General features: G+C 41.3%; 1 long non-coding RNA gene across 1 annotated transcript in view; it reads right to left on the bottom strand.

The window, feature by feature from the left end:
• Positions 1–341: 341 nt before the first annotated feature.
• Positions 342–6000, bottom strand: part of LOC116868093 — a 41643-nt gene continuing 35984 nt past the window's right edge. Inside the window, exon 3 of the long non-coding RNA XR_004382738.1 lies at positions 342–460. This is a non-coding gene — a long non-coding RNA (uncharacterized LOC116868093). The remainder of the gene's footprint in view (positions 461–6000) is intronic.

The following is a 6000-nucleotide window of genomic DNA, read 5'->3' as shown; positions in this document are numbered from 1 at the left end:
GGATCTGATTTCTGGGAACTGCCAAAAATCAGAGTCATGTGTTGTGAACGAGGTGAGCTCCCGACAATAACATTTTAGATGACAAACAATGGATGATGGTGAAGCAATGCAACTAGCTTCCTCGGGCCGCCTGGGAATGCTTTGATAGAACTGGAGGAGGAATTCCATGTGTGTTACAGGCCATTGTTCATCACCAAAATGAGTACACAAGGATCGTCTGGACCTTTCTGATAAGTTTGCCTATTTCAATCAGTCAATTCCAGACTCGGCCCCTTCTCACCATGTTGAAGGAGACTTTCTACTTAATTTTGTATTTGTCTTCGGTATAGTTTTTTGTAACTTCAGCTTTCCCACAAAGGCATCTAGAGCATTTCTGTCTTTCTTGATGAGCAGAGAACGTCATAGGTATAATGACTCTGTGGGACTGAAACAGGGATCCTGATCTTTTAAATTCTGGTATCTAATGAGAGATACATCAGAAAGAGATAAAATGATTTCAGTGGCCAGACTTTAGAGGCTGCAGTACTCTGGGAATTCCGAGTTCCAGGGGGCTAGTATTGCTGCCTCCAGGACTTGAAATTTTTAGTTCATGCAGAGTTGATTAGGATAAGGGAAAATGACTTACACTAACTACACACATTAGAGACTGATGTATAAATAAGAGCAGACATTTATGTATTTGTCATGAGGGGATTTTCCTTCTCTTCTCCTAACTATAACCTATTATGAACGACACAATGTATTTCTCCAGTGTTTTGAAACTGGTTTTTCTGGAGTGCATGGGGTGGCTCAGTCGTTAAGCCTCTGCCTTCGGCTCAGGTCATGATCCCAGGATCCTGGGATTGAGCCCCGCATCAGGCTCCCTGTTCAGCAGGGAGCCTGCTTCTCTCTCTCCTACTCCCCCTGCTTGTGTTCCCTCTCTTGCTGTCTCTTTCTGTCCAGCAAATAAATAAAATCTTAAAAAAGAAAGAAAGAAAGAAAGAAAGAAAGAAAGAAAGAAAGAAAGAAAGAAAGAAATTCTTTCTTTCAAAAAGGCCCTTAATCATTTCTGACTACACCATCACTTCAGGCACTGGCTATTACAATGGATTAGGTTACTAACCCTACACTAGATTATTTGTATTATCCATTTCTTTGCATGATCCTCTGTGTTTAGTCAATTTAAATGGACTGGCTGTTTCCTAGCTCACTTCTTGGCTTGGGCAACCACATAGAATTTCTCAGTTAATGACCCATCCTTACTTGGTGTGTTAGAATTCAATTGCATAGTACTAGGTTTACATTCAGCCAACGCAAAATGTTTAACATCCCCCCCTCGCTAGTAACAATAACAATAATAGCTGACATTTGTTGAGTTCCTACTATTAACCAGACTCTACTCTGAGCACTTTGCTTGTATTAACTCACTGAACCCTCACAACTACCCTAAGAGGTAGCTTCCATTATTATCCACAACGCACAGATGAGGAAACTGACCTAAGAAACAACTTACTCAGAGTCAAAAGCTTAGTAAATAGCAGAGCTAAGATGCAAACACAGTTTAATGCCCACACTTTTAACCGCAACACTAAATTACCTTCTTAGCCTCTGTGCTACTTGGGTGTTATGACTGTCGAAAATGAAAAAAGAAAAAAAAAAAAGGAAGCAGCTGTTTTTCTCACTTGCTCTGACTCTAGCTAACTGTTCTTGACTTTTTTGCATTTTATCCATGCAGAACAAAGCTATATTTGTAATTAAACTCCAGATAAATAAGTATCTGTTTTTAGCAGGGCTAAAAATTTGAGAAGGTTTAGCTGAAACTGGTAAGATATTTAAATTCAATGATGTCCTAGACGGAATCTAAAGATTCTTCCCTATGTTATCAAAACCTAGATTTTGGCATTCTGCATTTTCCTAGTTGTTTCCTTATAGGCACCCTTCCCCCAGCCCCAGCCCCAGCCCCACTTTCTGAGGCCAGCGACACCTGGGCACGAGAACAGGGGACATGATGGCTGCAGGCAGGACCAGTGGCTAGGTGAGAAAATAGATCATGGAAATGCCTGGCAGCTGTGATTATTGTCCACTTCTGACCGCGAAACCTTAGGGAGCTCATGTAACTGCTCTGCCTTCGTTTCTCTTGGAAAGGGCATTAGCCGTGTCTGCTTCTGCCTACCTTATGAGGGGAGTTTTGAGACTACAGAGGCAACGTTTAAAAAAGTGTTTTGCCCTCTTTAGTGTGTGTAATCCAAATAGAATCCAAGTTCATTGTATGTTCTCTGCTGCTCTGTACCTGCATGAGACTATTTTTAAGCTCGTTTCTTTTCACCTACTTATAGCAGCAGGTAGATTTGGAATGTCTGACCTTTGCACAGCCTTAAAAAAAAATTCTGAAACAAAGCAAATAGTCTGAGTTGGTAATAGCTGAAGTGGAGTGCAGGGGCCAGGTGAAGTCAGAATGCTTGGGTTTGGGTCCTGGGTCCTGGGTCCCTCCCATCCGAGTCGGGTGCAGCTGAGGAAGTCACTCATCCTCTCAGGGGCTCAGTTTCTCCATCTGTAAAATACGAGCTCCAGATTGGAGCTGTGGTGTTTTCACAAGGGAATGACTAGGAAAGGGGTGTCACAGTTGCCCAAATCTAACTCCCTCAACCTTTTTCCTGGTTTAGAGTTGCAAATACATCCTACGTCATCTGGTTGGACCCTTCCATTTTACAGACCATAAACTAAGGCTGAGGGCGGTCAGATGACTTCTCTAGGGGCTTGACCCTTAACTCCTGTTCTCACCCCTCTCTCCTTTCCCTGGGTGTTGAGCGGCTTCTTCTAACATGGGGTGTAGGCCACCTCTGTGGACAAGCAGCTCCCAAAAGGATGGGAGGAGAGGGGACCAATTTCAGGACTCCACTCAGCTTGCGCCTCAAGGGCATTCTCTGGGTAAAAGAGAAAAGGCTACGCTCAGACATCAGCCAGAGCTTGGAAGAAAGATTCAGCCACTCAAGTAATCTGCGCATACCTCAGTGAGTAAATACAGTCATCTACATAGGACCCAGGTAAGAACAAAACAACAGGTGCTTTGAAAGGATTACAAAATGTATTTGTATCAGGGCCATGCAAAAGCCATTTCCAAGCCAAGAGGAAGGGCATTTATTATTTTCATTTAACATTTATTAAATAAAGAGTGTTGCAGAGCAGGCCCTTCTAATCTGAGCCCCCCCTTTGGCTGTGTGCACAAAGCTTTTCAGATACCTGCAATTTCTTCCTCTTACTTATAAAGATGCTTTTTGAACTACAAGTGGTAAGTAAACATCAGGAGAGGTCTCACAGGAAACTTGATGAATGGTTCAAGTCTCTCCCTCCTGGAAGGGGTCAGACACCTGACCTTCAATGCATCTCAAAATACTGCAGCAGAAGAAATTAAGGCCTTTAATGTTCATACTACTGGTAGGCAGAGAGCAACCAAAAAGCTTCAGGGTTGGAAGAAACATTACGATGTGGTCTAGATGTCTGGGAATCTTGTTAAAATGCAGATTCTAGTTCAGTCAGTCTGTGGGTGGATGCTGAGATTTTGCATTTCTAACAAGCTCCCAAGTGATGTTGACTGGAAGGAAAAGAGAATGCTTAACACAATATTCCTCTAATAGCGTCATTTCAGGCCTGCGGGGCAGGTTGGTGGGAGACCCGTCTGGGGGTGGAGGGTTGAGCCTTTTCTAGCATCCCACAGTCACTTCTAAATATTCTGTCTTCATAATATATGTCTTTTACAAAAAAGACACATGAAAATGTGTTCATCATCATTAGCCATCAAGGAAATTCAAATCAAAACCACATCGAGATACCACCACCTTACACCAGCTAGGATGGCAAAAATTAACAAGGCAAGAAACAACAAATGTTGGAGAGGATGTGGAGAAAGGGGAACCCTTTTAAACTGTTGGTGGGAACACAGATTGGTACAGCCACTTTGGAAAACAGTGTGGAGGTTCCTCAAAAAATTAAAAATAGAGCTACCTTACAACACAGCAATTGCATTACTGGGTATTTACCCCAAAGATATAGATGTAGTGAAAAGAAGGGCAATATGTACCCCAATGTTCATAGCAGTAATGTCCACAGTAGCCAAACTGTGGAAATAGCTGAGATGTCCTTCAACAAACGAATGGATAAAGAAGATGTGGTCCATATACAAAATGGAATATGACACAGCCGTCAGAAAGGATGAATACCTAACTTTACCATCAACATGGATGGGACTGGAGGAGATTATGCTGAGTGAAATAAGTCAAGCAGAGAAAGTCAATTATCATATGGTTTCCCTTACTTGTGGAATATAAGGAATAGCATGGAGGACATTAGAAGAAGGAAGGGAAAAGTGAAGGGGGAGAAGTTGGAGGGTGAGACAAACTATGAGAGACTATGGACTCTGAGAAACAAACTGAGGATTTTAGAGGGGTGGGGAGGTGGGTGGATGGGTGAGCCTGTTGGTGGGTATTAAAGAGGGCAGGTATTGCATGGAGCACTGGGTGTTATACACAAACAATGAATCATGAAACATTACATAAAAAACTAATGATGTACTGTATAGTGACATAACATAACAAAACATTTTTTTTAAAAAGAGAAAAAAAAAGAATTACAAAATAAACTGGATAATTCATTATTTGCCTCAAACCACCAACTGATTTCTTATAATGAAACTCAGCCTTAAACTTTATCAGGTAGCTCATAGAGTTAGCTTCTGTTCCACATGGAGAATTTTTGGTTGTAAGGGGTTCATACTGCAACCAGGATGTCACCTACAACCATCAAAATTCTCAAACTCTAAATAAGGTCTTCACAAGGCAGTTGATCCAGTATGACAGGATATTAACAGTATCAACAAATATGAAAATGTATTGACCCTTAGAGGGCTCTATGACCACTGAATAAATGATCTGAGTCATTTCAAGTATGAACACATTCAATTTTCCTTTTTTCACTGAATATTTGTTTTACATTAAATTCAAGCACCCTCTTTTCCAGTTGAAGAAATAGCTTTGATTTAAGATACAAAACATTTTAAACCACAAGCCCTTTTATTAAACATTGAGTGAAATGAGTTAGGTTGAACCCAACAGAAGGTGACCCTAGATTTTTAAAAATGGAATTGTCTCGGGGCACCTGGGTGGCTCAGTGCTTTAAGCCTCTGCCTTCGGCTCAGGTCATTATCTCAGTGTTCTGGGATGGAGCCCCGCATCAGGCTCTCTGCTCAGCAGGGAGCCTGCTTCCCTCTCTCTCTCTGCCTGCCTCTCTGCGTACTTATGATCTCTCTCTGTCAAATAAATAAATTCTTAAGAAAAAAAAAATGGAATTGTCTCACATACAGCTCAGTCGCTAAGATTGCTACACATTTTTTTCAATCAGCTTTATTGAGGTGTGATTTAAAGTGTGCAGCTTGATGAGTCCGATAAGCATTTATGAATTGTGACAAACATGTTTGTCACTATAACCAATATACAGAACCTTTGTTTCATTCCCCCAAATTTCTTCATTCCCTTTCCTAGTCAATACCTACCCCAATCCCAAACCCACCCTCCTGACTACTGCTCGGCTTTATGTCACTATGGTTTTGCCACTTCCAGGTTTTTTCGGAAATGGAACCACATAATACATAGTCTCCTTTTCTCCAGCTTCTTTTGCTTTTGGGATTCGGCCACGTTGTTGTATCTATCATTAGTTTGTTCCCTTTTTATTGCTAAGGAATATTCCATTGTTTGGGTGTATCACAATTTGTTAATCCATTTAGCAACAGACGAACATTTCGGTGGTTTCTAATTTAGGACTACGAAGACCCACGTGTGGGTCTTTGTGTTGGACATAGCCTTCACATCGCATGGGTTAATACCTAGAAGTAGGATTAGTGAATCATACGTAAGTGTATATTTAACTTCATAAGAAATTGCCAGACTGCTTTTCTGAAAGTGGCTGCCTCATTTTGCATTTCCACCAGCTATTAATGAGAGTTCCAGCTGCTCTACATTTTCACCAACA

The sequence above is a fragment of the Lontra canadensis genome, unplaced genomic scaffold, assembly GCF_010015895.1.
Source record: "Lontra canadensis isolate GAN:19392208 unplaced genomic scaffold, GSC_riverotter_1.0 scaffold14, whole genome shotgun sequence".
Taxonomy (NCBI): domain Eukaryota; kingdom Metazoa; phylum Chordata; class Mammalia; order Carnivora; family Mustelidae; genus Lontra; species Lontra canadensis.
The sequence above is the reverse complement of the archived record's forward strand: the minus strand, read 5'-3'. Positions and strand labels throughout refer to the sequence as shown.